General features: G+C 35.7%; 1 pseudogene; it reads left to right on the top strand.

The window, feature by feature from the left end:
• The first annotated feature begins 7,876 nt into the window (after nucleotides 1–7,876).
• LOC149541112 (alpha carbonic anhydrase 4-like) lies at nucleotides 7,877–17,723 on the top strand (annotated as a pseudogene).
• The last annotated feature ends 3,772 nt before the right edge of the window (nucleotides 17,724–21,495 follow it).

The following is a 21,495-nucleotide window of genomic DNA, read 5'->3' on the forward strand; positions in this document are numbered from 1 at the left end:
AACTCAATGAAGCAAAAGAGCATCTTTCACAATCCTTGAAAAGAAGAAAAGAAATTGCAAGGCAAATGAATGACCATCAGTATGTTGAAGAAAAGATTGAAGATCTCTCACCATCAAGTAGTTCAGATGAAGCTGACAAAGCAATCAAAAAACTTTTAGAAAAGAATGGATCTCCGCAGGAAGAAGTAAGAAAGCTCAAAAGGGAACAAGAAATTCAGTCCATCAGGCTATGTGAAATCTTGGAGCAAAGGAACAAGGCAGCTGAAGACTTAGAGGTAAGGAATAATCAATCCTCTCAGCTTGAAAATCTTGTAACTCAATTATCTAATGCAAATGAAGAAATTATGAATCTAAGATCTGAGAATGAGAATTTGAGAAATGACTTAATTACTGAAAGGCAAATCAATGCAAGCTTACAAAGTGATCTAATCTCTGAAAAAAAGGTCAATGAGAGAATGGTAAAATCTCAAAAGGAAATGGATCAATTGAATCTGCAAAATGAAGAAAACTTTCATAAACAAAATGGTAAAGCAGGCCTTGGATACAAGGAAGAAGGTGAATCCTCCAAACAGGGTACTCAAAGGAATCAAAGACCTACTTGCAGCCACTGTGGTAAGTTAGGTCATACATCTAACAGATGTTGGAGCAATGGAAAAGACAAATTTAATGGAAAGTGCTACAATTGCAATCAGCATGGACACAAAGCCAATGAATGCAAAGAGAAACCAAAATTTGAAGGTAAATGTCACAAATGCCAAAAGCAAGGTCATAAGGCATCACAATGCAAATCCAAATCATTTAATCCAGCTGAACAACTTGTCAAAGAAATATTTGGTTGGAACTACAACACTTGGTGCCGATGTCATTATTGTGGAGAATATGGTCATACTGGCATAAACTGTGCAAGGCATCACCTAAGAAAAAGGGATACCACTGTAAGATGTTATACATGTACAGAACTTGGTCATATATCTAAAAACTGCATGAACATAAAGAAAGTCAAGGATGAGAAGAAAATCAAAGTAGACAATATTCGGAAGCAAATGAAGCAGCAATGGATTCCTAAGTCTACCGAGCCAGATAATTCAAGTGATGGAATGGTCACTCAAGAAGTGAGTGACTCTACCATTTCCAATTAAGACTCATCAGGATAAGACCAGGACTGTATCTACAAAGCAATATCCTAAGCAGTCCTAGAATGAAAATATGATCAAATCAGTATTTCAGATACATCAGGATCATGGTCGGTACATGACCTTACCGAGCTCAGTCGGGTGCAATAAGGCTTCTTTCACCAAGTTGCACTTACCGAGTTAAGGTCGGTTTAACCTATTTTCTTTTGGTCACCGAGTTGCAAAGTTTAAGCCGAGCTAGTGGATGACAGTCTATCGATCGCAGCTACCTCCGTACTGAACATTAATGGCAAATTTTTCATCAAAAGGGCAGATTTCGACCTCATTTTTCACCGCGAATTCGAGATTTACACAGAAAAAAAAGGCTTTCAAGAGAGTTCAAGCGATTTGAAGAGATTTTCCAGCGAAGTATTCTTACGAAACCTTTTCACTCACCAAGCAGCAATGGCATCCGCAAGCACCAGCAGCAGCAAGGCGAAGAAGGGTTCTGAAATGCTTGTGAAGGGAACGGAATGGAAGGCACCTACGTTCAAGCTCATTCCTGCCATCCCTGAATCGCTCAATCCCAATGGAGCTCAATCGCAGATTCCACCCAAGGTACTCCTCGTGAACGACATTCACACTCATTTTAAGTGTGCTATTCAAGAAATAGGGACATTGGACATGGATAATGCCCTAGCAGAGTTATGTGTAAATAGTTCTCTCAAAATCAAGCACAAGCATTTGGAAACTAAAGGTTTGACTCACATCGCGCATATGCCTAGAAACTTCCAAACCAAATGGATTAGGTATATCTTGAGTCGAGTGCATAATGGTCAGTTGTGGTTGGAACAACCCGTTTTGATAACCAAGAAGATGATTCACAAAATCACGAGTCTCCCGATGCTCAGCAAAGCCAAAACCACCAAAACCCTAGGACGGGATGAGTTACAGAGGCAAACCCTAGCTGAGTGGGATGGTAGAGGTTTGAAGGTTAACATTGTAACAGATCCAGAACTAAGATTTGGCATACATATTATTGCATATAAGTTATATAGTTCCAACAGGTTAAATAGTGTACCATGTGAAGCTGTGGATTTGGCCCTGAAAATTGTAAAGAAGAATCTTGAGTTTGATCTATCAGAAGTAATGTTGAAGCAGTTTAAAAGAACATGGATAGTATAAGGACATCGAAGAATAACCCCTATAAAATTTGGATCTCTGTTAATATGTTTACTATTTTATGTACAAAAATTCTTTCCATCAAAGGGAACCGTAGAATGGAGAAAAGATGTCCCAATTTTGTATCAGATTAATGAGTTTATAGCAGAGATGGGAGAAAATTTTGATAGTATCATGGATAACTATTTTGAAGACTTTAAGGAGAGGATGAATAACCAATTCAAAATTCCTCCTAGGCTTGTTGAAGAATATAAAGATGACGTATGTTTTATGGTTGACTGTGACAAGGTGTACATACAGGCAGTTAGACCCCGAGTTGCATGGGTGAAACCTCTTCCATATGAGGTAAATATTGATGAAACAAGGGATATCATTGAAGCACTGGTAAATGAGCCAGTAGACCCAAGGCAACGGATTTTTGGTACTTATGATGAAGCAAAGGCCAGAATTGAACTGGAAATCAAAATTCCACAGGCCATCAGCAAAGGTAAGAGGAAAGTGGCCAAACTAAAAACTGCAATGGGTCCTCTTATGCTCACTGAGGGAAAAGGTGAAGATAAAGAAAGTGAAGAAGAAGAAGAAGGAGAAGAAGAATCAGAAGAAGAGCAACCGACAAAGAAGAAAGGCAAGGTAATCATTACCAAGCCCAAGAAGCAGCCTACTGCAATATTTACTCGGAGGACAAGAAAAGGTATTCAGGAACTTGTATTGGTCAAGCCTACACCTACATTCGAGCAAAGGCTCAAATCATTGGAAGAAGGAGCTGGCATCACATATTTCAAGGCATTGAAATTTGAGACAAGGACTGATGCAGAGAAAATGCAGATTGAGGAACTGGTGCTTAACAAAATGGGAAAATGGAAATACTCCCCGGACCAGATTGCTCCTCATATCTCTAAAGAACTACTGGAGAGAGTACAGTCAAGATGGGAGTTAGCCACCAAGACGGTAAAAGATATATATGAGCAATCCCTAAAGAATCTTTGGCCTAGTCTTACTGGAGCAGAGGTAAAATCTGAATTGAAAACCTATGAAGGTAAAATGATGATCAGATTCCACACTTGTTTGATTTTGATCAAAGATATAGAGCATGTTGTAAATGATGCTACAAACATGTGGAAAAATATCTATCATCTACATAAGCCCAGTGTAGACCCAATAGAAATAAAGGATGATGACAGTAGTAGCCGCAGTGATGAATCAGATAGCGCTCCATCCATCACAGTTACACTAGGAGAGTTGCATGCAATGATGGAAGAGAAAGAGGAAGAAGACAAAGAGGAAGAAGCTGAAGAGGAAGATAAGGAGGATGATCCGGTAAAAATTGCAGCAGCAGTTATTGCATCCCTTCCTCACTCCCCAGCTAAACCTGTGACATCATCAAGGTTGGAGTCAGCTTCATCAGGTTCATTTACACTAGATTTACCATCTACACCTGCCATATCTTAGCTCCAGGTATCATCAGTGGAAGTGACTACCACTTCGTCTACCGAGCTGCACCCCTCTTCATCTACCGAGTTGGCCTCCTCGACTCCATCATCATCAGTTGGTATTGCTGTGAGTTCTCCAATTTTGACTACTCCAATTTGTTCTACAATTTTGTCGCCATCTACTTCAGGCACAGTGAGCTTAGATACTATATTACTGAGTGTATCACTATTTTTGGCCAGTACTCAAATTTTTGACCCTGTACATACTCCTATTGGCACTCAACCCTCAAGCATCCCAGTTTTTACTGCTAGTCCTTCTGTCTCTACTGTTGTGTCTATTCCAAAGGTCAAACCAATCATCTCAAAAGTCAAACAAAAGCAACCATTAAGACTTATGATCACTGGAAAGGAAATTCTTGAAGACATTGACTTGGACACAGAGATAGTAATTCCAAAGATTGACTTTGATAATGCTACCATTGAAGAAATGAGGTATGCTAGTCAACTTATTAAGAAAAAGGCTACTCAGATGCAGTTAAGATCGAAAAGGGATAAGGAATACAGGATAATTGAGGATGCCCGAAACATAATTACTAAGGCTATAGGTGTTGATGTTGATACTTCTCAACACATTTTGATTCAATTGGAAGAGGCAGTTAATAAATTCAATGAAGATGCCTCCAAACAAGAAAAGCTGATTGAGCGTGCAGCAAAGAAATTTGATAATAAGGTGTTGGGGCAGATTGCCCAGAACATTGCAATAAATCAGGTTGCATTAACCTCAGTTTTGGCAGATATGGAAAATTCTTTTAATAATGTAACATCTTTTTTTGCTAAGCTTTGTGATGTTACCGAGTACACTAAGGGAATAAGAGAGAAACTAAATAAAATTGATGAGGATCTGAAGGTGAGCGCATAGAACTTGAAGCTTGACCCCAGTTCAAGCTCATCTCATCACCTCAGGATCAAATTTTTGTCAGAGAAGTAGGCAGAGCTATTGAGAGAAGAGGCAAGGATCCGATCTACATTGATAGATATCCAAAACATGATCCTTCCCATCATGGATTCAATGCAAAAGCACATTGCACATTCAAAGACATTAATCCATGATAATAACTTCTCTATTGCAGACCATGTGATTGAACTTTCGGCTGAAGTTCAAGTAGCTCTTTCCACTTGCAAAATTTTGCAAGAGAATTGGGATAAGACTCTCCAGCTTATTCTTCAGGTACATTCAGAGTTCATCTCTCATTTTGGTGTTTCTATATAAGTATATATATTCTTTTATTCTTTGGCATTATTGTCAAAAAGGGGGAGATTATTGTTGGATATGTATACTATGGGTGAATAAATGTTTTCGGAAAAATTGTACAAAGGAAGAGATATACAGCTCATGTAAATACTGTATGTACATTCTATGGGGGAGTTGTATATAACGAAGCTATGTATATTCAGAATCAGTCATCAGCATGTCAGATAAATTTTGTCTCATAATTGTTTTTGTCACTAATGCCAAAGGGGGAGATTGTTGGCATTATGATACATTTTTGTCATTAGTTACAACACTTATTGGATTCTGAATGCTTACCGAGCTCTCACCGGACATTCCTTTGTAAGCCAAGCTTTACCTAGTTCTCAGTGTTTACCGAGTGTTCGAGGTAAAGAAAGGAATCAGTTTTGACCGAGTGAAGATGTACTTAGTCTTGACCGAGAACTTCATGATAACTGAGCTCCTGAGGTTATCAAGGAAATTAATTTTACTGAGCTCAGACGGTTATCAAGGAAACTAACTATCACCGAGTCACAAGGTTCTATCGAGTGTTTTCTTTGATCACCGAGCTACAGTTCAGATAGAAGTGTTCACCGAGTGACATCTCTTCTACCGAGTCTCCAGTGGTTACCGAGTTCAGAACTACTCGAAGTGTTTAGTATGGACCGTGCCTTCACTTCTACCGAGTGCATGACGATGTCGAGTAACGCAGTGAACCCCGAGTATCAGAAGGACACCGAGTCAGTTCAGTGAACCTAATTTTTTACCTTGGGCCGACTTTGTATAGAGATTTGCACTTGTTGTTTTGGCTGACCTTGCATGTATTGTTTATTTGGATGGTATATATATGCAATGTATTGTATCATTCAAGTGAAAATGGTAATGAATGAAAATGTGAAAGTGTGAAAGAAATACATGTGTGCGAAAGTATGTGTGTTGAGTTGTGAAGGTATTCAACAAGGTCAAGTTTTGGAGCAGAAAAGTTTTGTCTATCACATCAAGGTGAATTAGAGCATAGCGGATCTTATCAGCAATCAGTTGTAATCAGATCCACTATTTCATTCTAACAGGTGAATCAATTTTTGTAAATCCTTTAACAAGGTAGACTTAACAGTCTTTTGTAAATCTCCTAACAGAGTGCATACTTTATTGTATGTTTGTAAATCCTCTAACAAGGTGGATCTAGCAATCCTTTGTGCTCCTAACAGGGCAGATCACCAGAAGTGGTCATTGTAAGCCTTAACCAGCCAACTTCATACTGCAATAACAAAGCTTTGTGGGTTTCATCCCCACCCCAGTTTTACTTTCTATTTGGAAGGTTTCTGGGTCACCAAATCTATGTGTTCAAGTGTTGCAAATGATTTTGTTTCATGCTTACAGTAGGTTACTTGGATGAATGGTGAATATATCAGTATGCAGTTTTATTGTTTGAAATTTTAAAAGTTACTGATTCACCCCTCCCCTCTCAGTAACTTGTCATATCTTGAATATTTCCAGAAAAACTTTCATTATTTAAATGCACTTGTGTTTTTTAATTTATTCAGTTCTGTTATCATGAGGCAATTAGACCATACTTTCTTTAGGGCACCAAATGTTTTGAAGACTTTTCTTAGGCCCTCATTTTTAGATGAGAAAAACAAACTAGATCATAATTTGGGAAGCATCTTTTTATTCAAAGAGTGCACATTGATGAGAGTCTATGCATGCCCACAGCCTCCTCACCTTCTACCTAAATATCTACCCCCTAGATGGGCCATTATTGAGTTCTTTTGGCAATTTTTATTAATGAATAAAGAAATGATGCCTCCTTCTCTACACAAGTCTACTTTTGTCTGTAGAACCTTTAAAGTGGAATATTTTGAGATAGGAAAGAATGCATATGAGGAGTTGAGAGAGTACCTAGGCCAGTGAAAATTTGTTGTTGGGCCTTATATAGGATGTATGACCTTGACAATTACATTACCAATGAGGTCAAGGTTATTAGGTGATACGTCCTGCCTCCAAGCAAGCCAATTCTTGTAGAGGACTTAATTGCCAACATAGTAGCAACATGGGAGGCTGATGAGCTATTAAGGAAGTATGAGGAGATAAGTAAAGTAGAGGAGGCTTTGAAGAGAACCAACCTTGATTTTAAGGGTTTTTATACAGAGATTCCTTACCCTGGTGACTTGAGAAAAATGGTGGATAAATTTGATTATATCATGTCACAAATTCTAGATGAGCTAGAGTGAGAGGAAGCCACTATAAAGAGAGAGTCCCCTGAGCCCGATGTGCAGTTGAAGATTCAGTTGGAAGAGGAGCAACCATTAAATTCAGCTTGGGTGCCCAAAGAAAATAAAAGGAAAAAGACAATGGACATCCTGGAAAGGGTAGTAAGTAGCGCCTTACAAGTAATGCCAGGAAAAAGTGAGTATTTTTCTGATATTAGGAAAAATTATTTACATCAAAGGGCTACAGAGGCAGGAAAGGCCTCTACTGATCTCTAGATTACAACATCAAGATTTGATGGCAGGCTCATTCAATCTGAAAAGTTCATGGAGGATGATGATTTCATCAAATCATTAGAATTTAAAAGTTTTCTTTAAAAAATAAAATAAAATGAGCTCACATTGAATCTCATGCCTAGAGAGGATCCATAGAAGAACAAAGAATTAGTTGAAAAACTATTAGCTTATGATCTTGAGAGTGAGACAATGACCTTTGTAGAAGCCAAAGAGTTGGTACATAGGAGTGGTATGATTCTAATACCACATTGGGATATTGAGAGAGCTTTTATTCTGGACCAAATAAGAAGACAAGACAAGGCCATCAATTATGAAGCCACTAGTAGTGAAGGATTAAAGAGAGGGTTAGGATTTAACATAGACATAAAAACCGTAGCAATGTGGAGTGTGGCCCCTGACACCAAAAAGTCCAGAATGATGGATATACAGGAAACTGCACAAGGCAACATGATTGTGTGGACATTGGAGAATACTACTGGGAAAGAAATCTCTAGCTTGGTCAAACACTTTTCTCTCATGAATGAGGTAAATGTGGATGAAATTGAGGATAAGCTAGCTACAGTGTACAATGAGTGTCTTGACATCAAAAAATTGTATAAAGAAGAGCTCAAAATGAGCTATGCACAGAAATAGAGAATAGAAGAATTGGAGGGGAAAATTCAAAGCTTAGAAATAGAAATTTACCATCCCTCAAGGAGCAACTTAGGGTAGCAGCTGAGGTAGAACATGCACCTAGGAAGGAGGAAGAAGAAAGGCACACTACAATGGTAGAGGCCCAAATAGAGGAGATACCTATAGGGGTAATAGTGCCAATACCTGTAGTAAGTGTGGAAACATAGGCTCCTAAATTTGACAATGTTTCTAAGAAAAGTGTTATGATGAATGTGTTAAGCCATAGAATAAACACTTTGAAAAGAATATCTCAAGATGCTTATAATACCTTCATAAGTCTACAATCTATAGAGTTAGTATGCAAGGATGAAATTGGATGGCTTGAACCAATTTTTCAACAATGGGGACCATATATGCAATTCTTTGACAGATTGATGCCCTTTTTAGCCAAAAATCTAGATCTTCCAGATAAAGTTATTACTGTAAAGGAGGGTATGGACAAGGTGAAAGACCTATTGCAATTTTTCACAGGGAAACTAGCAGCCATGCAAAATAAAATGAAAGTATTAACAAGTGGTTTTCATTCTTTGATTCTTTATATTCTTGATTCTGATAGCAAAGTAATGGATTTCAATGAATGGTCTAGTTCTTTTGACCATATTGTAGACTTGCCACAGGTGGCATCCATCTTCCAAGATGATATTGATGAGTGTATTTTTAATGAACTTATTGACACCCTATTCAAGATTGAAACTGAAATGAATAGGTTTACTACTGAGGGGAAGGTGATTACTGATGTCAGATGGCATAAATCTATTGGTGAGTTAGCAACAACCAAGACTTGTGAATGGCCCACCAAAAGAGAAGTTATTTTTTGGGAAGCAATCATAGAAATCAAAGCTTTAACAATAGGAAGTAGTTAGAGAAAGAGATAAAGTTGAAGATTTTATGCTCCAGCTGTCATTTGTAACTATTTTTCTTTGTTTCTTTTGAAAAAGATGTCTAGATATTTTGGAAAAGGTTTTTTTATTCATTGTTGTTAAAGGACACCTGTCAATCACAATTTCCCTTTGCTTGTTGCAACTCATGTTATATAAATGAGTTTTCAAGGCATTGTGAGGGCCCAATTTTGTTTGTATGTTTCCAGTTTTCAAGAAAGTACATTCGGTCCAGTCATATGTAGTTGTTTTGAGTTTATTTTTAGTCATGTACTTTTTTGATGAAAAATAGAAATGCACAATTAGTATGATTTTCTGGGTTCTTTACTGAGTTTCTATTGGTTATTGTATTAGTCAACAAAAAGGATAATACAAAGGGGTATTTACACCAAATCTATGTCACCATTTTCTATCTCCTTTTCATGAGTTTATTAGTTTTGAGATCATTTGAATAATGTTCATTTGATTGAATGCATTCTAGATGGGGTGTATATTGGTTATATTATTGCTTATAATTCAATGGATTATGTAAATGCTTCAATAAATCAATAGAATTCATGAGTTTATGAAGAGGATATCAGCTAAGAATGGAAATAGGTGATTATAGCTGATAGATTCAATTACAAGTTAATTGAACAAGGCCTCCTGCCCATAAGTGACTCTTTATGCCCAATGGATAAGGTACTAGTCTTATAAATTAGAGATGATTGAGAGTAAATTCTACCTCTACATGTTAAAACTATTATAAATTTAAAATCCTTCTTATTCTATTTTTGTTCAAGGTTGTAATGCTGGTCACCACTTGTTTACATATAGTTTTATGAGTCTTAGATAGCTACTATTTCTAGGAACACTTGTAAGCTATAGGAGATTTATGGCCAGATCTGCTTATAAGGGATGCATATAGATTTGAGAGCTTTAAAGAAATTGATAAACTATGTATGTGCCTAAGGGTAGAAGATGAAAATTAGAATGAAACTAAGATAAGTTCATACAACAGTTTGCATTAGAATCATCCCTAGGTATACTCACCTTGGTTTAGCAGAGCCTAAAGAGTAGGAAACCATCCTCAGTTTCATTGAAGTTGGGTCCAGATGATCTACTTGTGTAATTGATTATAATAATTGGCTAATCTTTAGATTATTTGAGCACTTTCATTCTAGTATTGAGCATTTTGTTGCTTAGTAGTTTCAAACACCAACATAATCAAAGAAAACAAATATAGTAAGTAGATACTATACAATATAGACATGCTACACAATACAACACCTTAATCATTTCAATGAAATAGCCCAGTTTAGAAAGATGAATATGAAGAGGAGTACCTTGCAATAAACATTGAACTAGTGTAAGATTAGAGTGTGTTCATTAAACCCCAAACATAAGTGTGTGTGTGTGTGTGTGTGTGTCTATATATATATATATATATAAAATTTGTCAAACTAACCTCTTTTTAATAATATAACCTCTAGAAACAAATATACAATTTATGTTTTTGGATCCATATATATGTACATTTTCTTTCTAAATAGTAAGACATGACATTTCACATGTATATTTGAGTTGTCTCTATCATTATTTGAAGTTATGCTCAAATGTATTATAACAATTTATTTCACATGTCTTTGATAATGAAATCCACTATTGAATTTAAATAAACAATAAGTACATTGATTTTGAGGTGTCACTACTAGATGACAATGCATTCCAATCCTTCACAATATGATAACAACATTTTGGCAAGTGTCTTGTTTGATAGCACTATGGTCCTAATTCTTTACATGTAAAGAATCTTTTATTTTTCACATATGATATTATTTACCTTATCATTAGTGTATTTTGTATATTATTATCACTAAACCATGTGATAAAACAAAAATGAGAAAGTACTTGTAACGGACACCTAAGAAAATAAAGTTTAGAGTGTTGGTTTAACATGATCGCATGTACACGTACATGTCATTTTTAAAAAATGACCTCTTACTAATAATATATTAAATTTACAATCAAACATATAGTATATGTTTTTAAATCCATGTACATTCATGGCCTTTGTATTCTAACAAGACACAAAATCTTCATTGGACTTAAATATACTAATTGTTTTTGTCATTTCTTGAAGTTATGTTAAAACATATTAGAAAAAAATATTCCACATGTCCTTGATAATCGAATCCATTAATACATTCAAATGTGTCCAATAAGTACATTATTACTAGGTGCATTTGCTTCACAAAAATGCATTTTTTTGACGAATAGTCCCTTTCTACTAATAAATTAATATACTAGTTACAAATTCATAAAAAAATGGTTGGGGGATACAAGATCACCTTGCAAGAGTTCACATGGCCAAAGGCAGATACAAAAACTATTCATCAAAAGTAACATTTAAGTAGCTCCCTTAGGATGCAAGAGTAGTGCTAGCTAAGGGAGGTGGTTCATTACAATCATTAAAAGCCCAAGTATCCCTAGGATTAGTAGGTAGGCTAGGAATAGTCCAGCCATTACCAACATCATCAACAACTTGTTCTTTATCTTTATCTTTTGCTCGTAGCAAAGAGATAGAAAAATTTAGGTAGAAAGGCCATTTGGAGGTAACAACACTAGGAGTAGTAGTAGGATTAGGAGCTAGGGACCAGCCAGCGCTACGGTGAAGTGGAGAAGTTGAGCAACACCACCAACCATCATCACCACCACTAGGAGAGAGATGGTGGGGAGCTTGTGAGTGCAGTGTATGTGAGTAGCAATGAGTAGAAGAACTACAACCTTGATGGTGGCCTCAAGGCAACGTATGGTCAGTAGAGTCTAGAGGCACTCTATGGATAGTGCATGGTGCATTAGTACCCCAATGATTGAGTAGCACCTAAAGGTGGCCACCTCCAGAGCCACCTTATTTTCTTGGACCTGTATCTCCAACATGACATTATTACAAATGCATGCTTTAGTATACATAGCAACATTGATATAAAAAAAAATGTGAGTGAAAAGAACAACATTCTTATCCTTCCATAAAGTAAAAAAAAAATCTCCATCCTAAAAGTATGCTAGATCTAGGAAAATTTTCTATGGATCCTAGGGGAATCACCCAACACAATCATGTGCCAAGAAAAGGGTTCTAACCTAAAAAGATTGAAAAAATAATGTATCCAATTCCAATAATTCTAGGCACACCTACAAATAGAGTGTTTTTTAGTGGAAAATATTCATTATTTTGTGAATTTCAAAAATATTTTGCTACTAATTTGACTAATAATTTAAGATTTAATGCAACCTAAATCACTATATTTTTATTAAATTTAGTTCTAAAATATTTAAAATGGCTCAATAATTTATTTTATTTAAAAAAATTAGACACAAAGATTTGCCACAATATTCGATACATGATTAGATTTGATTCACCTAAAAATTATATATTATTGAAGAAATTAAAATTAATTCACCAATAATTATCATAATTATTAGTTACTTTAGGGATATATTACCAATATTTAGTTTTCACTATTGACTTAAAATATAATGTAATTATCCTCATAATTTCCATGAGATAAAACATGTCCAATTTTGATTTGTAATATTCCACAATGATTAGTGAACTTCCTATTATCATTGAGATTCACTAATATTTTTTACTCAAAAATTATGATTCCAAAATAATTGCCAATGTAAATAATATTTAAAATTAAAAAATTGAGATTCACCAATAAAAGTAATTTGGTTTTTCAAAATATTGAAAAATTCACCAATAATTTATATCTTTTTTTGGAGGGGGTTTCTTAAAGTTTACCCTGCCTATCGAACTAAAAAATATGCAAAAAAGACTTAGGATGCCCACAAAAAGGATAATGAGGATCTAATATGCCAAGATGCTTGAGTTGCGACCCAAGGGGAAGCCCTTGAAATAAAAAGCAGCAAGAAAAATTGGCAATCTTTGGCTCAGTGATAGCACTCCAGATAGTGTAAAATCACATGCTCCAATGATAATTACAAGACTGAAGATGTTAATATTGGTTGAGAGTATCCACCATAGGAAGATGGGGATAAAGCCAGCTTGATATCTTAAGCTGGGCTTATAGTTGATGAAGGGTGTGGTAGGATACCACTTCTAGTCTTTCCACCAAGGTCACATAGACTGGATGCTCACCTTGTGGATCAAATGATCTGGAAAGGCAGAGAGTAGAAGATCAAAAGTCTATCAATTTGGATGAGAAAGATGGAATTGGACTTGAATATCTTCCCAAGATCTAAGACTCATGGAGACCCTAGAGAACATATCCTTAGGAGTCTTGATGTTGGATTTAAAAAAATGCAGAGCACTGGCACTTTGAGTCTTGGTCAAAGGAACACCCTAAATGGAAAATAACGAAGGCTACCAAAGGTTGTGCTGGTTTAAAGAAACCCCATCATGAAACCCATTACCATCCTAGCAAAGCCAAGGCTTCACAACTTCCCAAGCTTTCCATATGCTTTTGATAACAAAATAGACCTGGCTATGAATAGGTTCACGCATAATGAGAAGGGTTTGAAGACTAATCCCCTTCCATGCAAGCCTATTAATAGGGAAACTAGAAGAGATACAATGTCAAACTAACACCTTCTATGCTTTAGCACTAGTGAGGGCATGGATAATCCACTTAACACAAAAAACAAGCCCTTGCTTCTATGTGGAAAGAAGGCCAAGACCTGATCTAGACTCTATGGGGAGACAACAAAAATTCTAGGCAACCTTGTGAAAACCATGATGATTAGACCTAGAAGCCTAAAGAAAATCATGAAGCGAGTGTTCCAGCTTTAGGTATGAAGCTTTGGAAGGATCTCAACAAGAAGAGTAATACACATAAGTAGCTGCCAACACCTTAGAGAAAATTTGGAATTTCCTTGCATGAGAAAGGGGTTTTATAATCCATTAATTAGGCTTTTTGTCAATATTCATGAGCACATCATTCCACAAATCTATCAGAGAAGCTTGAAAGAAAAAGGGGATGCCCAGAAAGAAAAAAATCTCCCCATGGGTAACCCATTTCTAATCTAATTTAGCAAGCTAGGGTAATGTTGGAAGGAAGCAATACCTATAATAGAGTGTCTTGTGCCATTGAATAATAGAACTAGAAGCTTAAAAATAGGTGTCCAAGCATTGCAGGGCATTATTCATATTTTCTTCATCCTCCAGGAGAGTGAGAAAAGAGTCATTGACAAGCTCAGAAGAAGACTTGGGCAAGGAAATCCCATGAACCAAACTAGAAGAAATAGAGTGGGCAAGTAAGTAACCAAACCTTTCAACGATAAGGACATACAAAGCCATGGTCAAAGGGCAGCCTTGCCAGATAAATCGAAAAATCCTGAAGGCTTCAGATTGAGAAATGTTAATAGTAATTCAAGCATTAACATCACCAAAAAGAATTTCCACAGACTGGAGAAAATGAGGGTCGAAACCCAAGGCCTGGAGAATAGCCAAAATGAAGGGCCATTCAATTCAATCATAAGCTTTGGCAAAATCAGTTTTTAAGAACATAGTCTGCTGATTGGACTTGTGAGCCCACTCCATGCCTTCTCAAACATCAATGATGTTGTCAAGAATATACCAGGACTCAATGAAACTGGTTTGTTCTGGGCACACAATTAAGGGAAGAAGATGTCAAATCTTAAGGGATAAAGGCTTAGCAATGATCTTGTATGACATATTAATAGTACAAAACCAATTGTTTGACAAGTGTCTTGTTTCACAACACTATGCACACATGTAAAATTATTTCACATCTTTTGTAATAGAACAAATTAGTGCATGTAAATAGGTGCAATAAGTACATTTATTTTTGTATGTCATGTTTAATGACAATGTATTCTTATTTCTTCTAGAGAAGATGACAATTGGTCGATATATATGTAGTCTCTTTCTTATAACAAGACATGGCATTTATTTCACATGTATATATTAGTTATCTTTTGAAGTGTTTGAATTTATGACCACATCTCTTTGATAATGAAATCTATTATTGTATTCAAATAAGAAGAATAAGTACATTTACTACAAAGCGCCGTTGTAAATGCCATAATTACATTTATTACTAAGTGTCACATTTGATGAGAATGTATTCTCAATCATTCTAAAGATAATATCAATTGACCTATGTAAATGTAAATATTATTTTTACTATAAAAAGACATGATATTTATTTCACATGTATATGTTAATTATTTATATTTATAATCTGGTGTCTTTGATAATGAAATCTATTATCATATTCGAATAAGAAAAATAAGTACTAGATGCCACTGTTAAATAATAACCGTGCATTCCCGATCTTTCAGTGTAAGATTTTTGTTTGGATGCACTGTAGTCCTAACTCTTCACATGTGAACCATTTTGTCTTCTTTAAATGTAAATCATCTTCTCCTTTTATCTTGGACTTGGATAATGTTTAATAAGTCACGAGGAACAATTTCAGAGGCAGAAATAGCTTCATTTATTCATCTTAAATAATTAAATAATTAAACAGGAAAGGGAGCGTAAAACATGTCGAACAAATTATACAATTCAATGCAAGTAGTGTAGTCTGGAGATGCAGGCAGTATAGACTAAATCAGTGCCATTGGCATCAACCATCCGAGCACACCATAAACGGCCTAAGGCAATGTGTTATGGTAAATATGCAACATAAAACTATAATCTGGGTGTGATATATGCTCAGGTATCCTTTTGAGCTCCACATGGTCCACATGTCAGATGACAAGAACATTGCAGTTGCTGGTATTCTCTATCAGTTTGGACCTCATGATCCTTTTCTTGATGAGGTACCATTGCCTTTCTATGGTTGTATTTAAGTTTATAGATTAAAACATGATTATGTAATATTTGTTTTAATGTTTGTGAGGTGATTTTGTGTTTGCTATATTGTTTTTAAGCCGCTGAAATATGTGTTTGAACTGAGTTATGAACTAAGCAGATATGGACAATATAGTTCGATTTCTTTCCTCATGAGTCCTTCTAGCACTTCTATATTGCAAACTAATATAGAATATAGACTAGTTTTGGGGAAGGTCTAAACCTTATCTGGAACAAAGCTTAATCATTGCAAGTCTTACTTGAAAGAAGTGTTAAAGATGTTTTGGGAAGAATTCAAGTTCCTTTGAATTATTATCTATTAAATAATTATTGCAAATAAGATTGATAGAAATTCTTATATGTTGAGTTATCTTTATCTATTGCAAATCATTTATACGATAATTATTGCAGTTTTTTAAAATATATTTGGTATAAAAAAGTTGTATCTTTTTTTATTTTTTAATAGAGATCAGTCTTTTGGTTGAATTTCTTTAGTTAACAGCTAAAGATTAAGGGGTAGTCATTCTTCCAAACTTGTTAGAAGTACAATCTTAGCCTCATATTTTTTAGATGTTGGATCCTTGCATGACCTTTTAGCTCTACCAATAAACCAAGGTTTATTGAAAAACTTATATCACTTCATTGTAAGTCATTTGTGAAACAATAATTTCCTATTTAGGACTTCAACTCTTTTACAATCTAAAATAAAGGAACCATTGTTCCCACAAACAACACTGTTGTTGCACAATTAGCACCACTTAACTACCTCGTTGCCTCATCCTTCTAGCATTTTTAGTTGTAAAACACCTCCACTAAGGTCTTTGTTCCACATGCCATTCAATAATAGGGTACCTTTGAGGGGCTTGGATTGTAGTTTTTAACAAGAGAACTAAGGGGTCAAAACTACTTGCTCAAAGTCTATTTGACTTGCCTTTATCACATTAACTAAACTATTTATGTTGTTAATTTTCTAAAGTGTAATTTTAAATAAAAAATAAATACTGAATATTTTTTATGTACATTTAATAGTTTTTCAAGAATAACACTCAAAAATATAGAAATATGGTATGATATTGATGTATTTGACTATTATATAAATGTATGTTCATGAGGCATATTAATAGAAATGACATTATCCTATGTTCCTATGTTCACAGCTTGGAAGTGTCACTCATGATATTGCCAATGAAAAATATCTAGATTTGGACTTCGTAGATCCCAAGAAAATTCATATTGAAAGACATGCAATATATTATCGATATAATGGATCTCTCACCACTCATCCTTTCAAAGAGGGGGTTACCTAGACTATAATCAAAGAAGTATGTTACCTTTAATTTTTCTTTTTAGGGCCCGTTTGTCAACAGGAATACAAGCAGAATAAGCATATGTAAATTCTTAAAATTTTGAAATCTTCGTCTCGATGCACCAAATCAGAATTGGAATACAAAATAAAATAGGAATACATATTCCAATTTTGGCCCAAAAATGAGGTTTTGCAATTCCACCCAAATAGGTGGAATTGGGATACATATTCCTATTCCAATTTTATTTGTTTTAGAAAACATAATTTTTTGGGTTTGTGAATTCCCCATTAAATTCTAGCTGAACCAAACAAAGAATATGAATATGTACCCTTATTTTCTATTCTAGAATAGTTATTTGTATTCCCCTATTCATATTCCCATAGCCAAACAAGCTCTTATATTAACATAATACTCATTTTTCATAAATAGATAAAATGCTCATATTGTAAATTAGTTTACCTATCTAGGCAAAGACTGCTACCCATGAGCAAGTGTGTGATTTGTGGGATGCATTGGTAGGGGTAAATTCTCATTTACTAAAACTATAATGTTATCATCACTTTATGAACATCTTGAAATTTAAGTTACATATTGCATTTTAAAAATTAATAATTCCATTTATTACAAAATACTTATTAAATTTTTTTTTTTGATGAATAGTCCTTTTCTATTAATACATAATATACTAAGATTACAATTCACAAAAAAAGGGTCTAGGGATACAAGATCACCTAATGAGAGTTCACATGGCCGAAGTCGAAATCATTAACTATTCATAAAAAAAAAACATATAAAGCAACCCTCAGGTGGCTAAAGCAGTGCTTGCTGAGGGAGGTGGCTCATCTCTATCATGAAATCCCCAATCATCCTTGGGTTTGGGAGGCAAACTAAGAATAGTCCAGCCATTAGCAGCAACATCAACAACATCAATGACCTGGTCAGCATCCTTCATATTAGGCCGTGGAGGCAAAATGGCCAGTTCCATGTGAAAACACCATTTCCCATATACCACTCGCCAAGCACCAAGAGGACGAGCTAAGGACTAGCTAGTGTAACCATGGGGTGGGGAAACTGAGCAACACCTCCATCCATCATCACCATTTTTGGGATAGCAGTGGCGAGAAGCTTGGGAACACAGAGTGTACAAGCGATAGCCTAAAGAGTTGCACCTCTAGCGGCAACCTCTAGGCATCAAAGTATCAATTGAGGCATTTGGAGGTACCCTGACAATAGTAAAAGGGGCATTGTTCCACTGATTGAGAAGCTCTTGAAGGTGGGCCACCTCCAAGGCCACCTTGTTTGCTTGCACTTGAATCTACATCATTGCATTATTACAAATGCATGCCTTAATGTACATAGCAATATTAATATCAAGTAAACTGTGAGTGAAAAGAACAAAATTTTAATCTTTCCATAGAGTGAACAAAATCTCCATCCTGAAGTTATGCCAAATTTGGATAAATTTTTAAGGGATCCTTGGGGAATCACCCAAAATAACCATGTGCCAAGAAAAGAGTTCAAGCTGTAATGTCTTTAAAAAATCACGAATCCAGTGCCAATAATTTTGAGCACATCTACAAAACTAGAAAATATGTAGAAAGGACTCTGGTTAGCCACAGAATGGACACCTACAATATGGAACCCCAATATGCTTAAACTGAGGCCCAAGGGGAAGACTATAAAAAGCTAGGCACCAAGAATAATGGGAAATCTTGGGTTCTATAATAACACTCCAAATAGTGTCAAGGCACTTTCTCCATTGAGAAAGAGAATATTGCAAATGCCATCTCTGATTGAGCATATCCACCATCGAAAAATGTAGAGAAAGCCATCTATAATCCAGAATTGGTTTGTAATTGGTGAAAAGAGTGGTAGGATGCCACTTCCAATTAGTCCACCAAGGTCTAATAGACTGAATACCCACTTTATGAATTAAGTGCCCTAGAATTGCACAAATCAATAAGTCAAACTTCTGTCAATCTGAATGAGAAAGATGGTACTGGACTTGCATATCTTCCCAAGATCTAAAACTCATGGAAACCCTAGAGAAAATATCTTTAGGATTCTTGATGCCTCATTTGAAAAAATGCAAAGCACTAGCACCTTGAGACTTCAGAAGGGGAATACCCTAGGTGGAAAACAAGGGAGACCACCAAATGTTCTACTAGTTCAAAGAGAGCCCATCATGAAACTCATCCCTAGACTAATGAAGCCAAGGCTTGACAACTTCCCAAGCTTTCCATATGCTCTTGAAAATAAAAGAGCCCTATATGAGCACAAGTTCTCACATGATGAGAAGGGTGTGAAAGCTAATCCCCTTCCATGTAGGCCTATTGATGTGAAATATGAAATAAATGCAATGCCAAACCAAAATCTTCCAGGCTTCATCTCTAGTGATGGCACAAATAATCCATTTGACACATAAAGCAAGGCCTTGCTTCTATGTGGAGAGAAGACCGAGGCCTCTAGACTCTTTTGGGAGACAACAAAAATACCAAGCAACTTTGTGAAAGCCATGATGATCGAAACTAGAGGCCTAGAGAAAATCATAGACCAATCTCTCTACTTTTGGATAGGAGGCTTTTGAAGGAACCCAACAAGAAGAATAATAGGCATGCGTAGCTGTAAGGACTTTTGAGAAAATTTGGAAATTGCTTGTAAGAGAAAGTGGTTTCGTAAGCCAATAATCTAGCTTCTTAGTAATCTTGGCAAGCACTACATTCCACAGATCCACTGAAGATGGTTGAAAGGAAAAATGAATGCCTAGAAAGTAGAAGATCTTCTCGTGAGCGACCCATTTCCATTCAAACTAGTTTAGCCAAGGTGGCACTAGCAATAAAGATTAGCGATAACAAAGCATTCTATGCCATTGAATAGCAGAGTAGAGGCTTGACAAAAATTGTCAAGACAATTTAAGGTATTATTGATGTTTTCTTCATCCTCCAAAAGAGTGAGAAAGGAATCATTAGAAAAATGACCATTGACCAACTAGGAAGAAGATTCTAGCAAAGAAATTCCACAAACCAAACCTGAAGACATGGAGTGGGCTAGCAAATAGCCAAACCCTTTAACAATGAGAATATAAAGTGCTAGAGCCAAAGGGAAACCTTGCCTACATTAGCATCTCCAAAAAGCATCTCCACAAACTAAAGAAAATTGGGACCAAAACCAAGAGCCTAGAACATAGCCAAAATGAAGGCCATTCAATTTGATCAAATGCTTTTGCAAAATCTATTTTCAAAAAATAGCTAGCTGCTTGGACTTGCGAGCCCACTCCATTCCTTCCTTGAAAGTAATAATGTTGTCAAGAATATATCTGGACTTGATAAAGCTAGTTTGCTCAGGCTGCACAATTAAAGGCAAGAGGTGGCAAATTTTGAGAGAAATTGCCTTAAAAATAATCTTATATGACACACTCAGAAGAGTAATAGGCTACCAATTACAAATATCCTTTGGGATCTCCATCTTTAGGTATGAATTTAATGTTTCCTTTTTTGGTAATAGCTCCTACACTTTTAGAATGATAGGCTTCAAGATAAACTTTGTGCAAATTAGCACCAATATATTCCTAGAGGTGTTTGTAAATTCAAAAGTGAACCCATCATACCTAGGGGACTTATCATCTACCATGGAGAAAATTTCCTCTTTAAGGTCTTAGAGGGTAAGAAGTTTCTTACATAAAGCATGTTGCTCAACTACTAGGCAGTTTGGAGTAATAGAAATACACTTTTTGAGAGCTTCCTCCTAAGTAACCAAATTTCCCTGTGAAGCAAAAACATTCTCATAGTGATGAAAAAATACTTGCATAATGTTAGGGAGACTAGAGAGAATAGAAGTGCTTTGTTTGATTTTTTAAATCCCAAAATTGGTATGATGGGCTCGAAGAGCCTCGAAGAACTCCTTCGAAGATTTATCGCCAATCTCCAACCAATAAAGGTGAGCTTTGATTTGGGCTCCTGAAGAAACATAACTATCTACAACCTATTTGTCATGGTAAAGTTTGGCAAGTTGAATTTGGAAATCATCATCAAAAGGATTAAGGGTGAGAGCCTCATAAGCTTTTTTGAGGGCAAAAGTAGTGGATTCATATGACCACCTTTTGAAAATTGCCAATTGCCATCCATAGATGTGTAGAAAGCTAACAGTTCTAGTAATGACATCATTCCACCATTGAATCCACGCTGTCTAGGAATGTGGATGTGGCTCCAAATTCTAGACATGTAGGATATGAGTAATAGTGGAAGCATGCATCAACATAGACATGTTTAGGAAGAATTGCAACTTGACAACTTTTTGGACAACTGTTTGCCATGAAATGGT

Source organism: Cupressus sempervirens, chromosome 9 (assembly GCF_028749045.1).
Source record: "Cupressus sempervirens isolate cs-2001-9-10 chromosome 9, ASM2874904v1, whole genome shotgun sequence".
Lineage (NCBI taxonomy): Eukaryota > Viridiplantae > Streptophyta > Pinopsida > Cupressales > Cupressaceae > Cupressus > Cupressus sempervirens.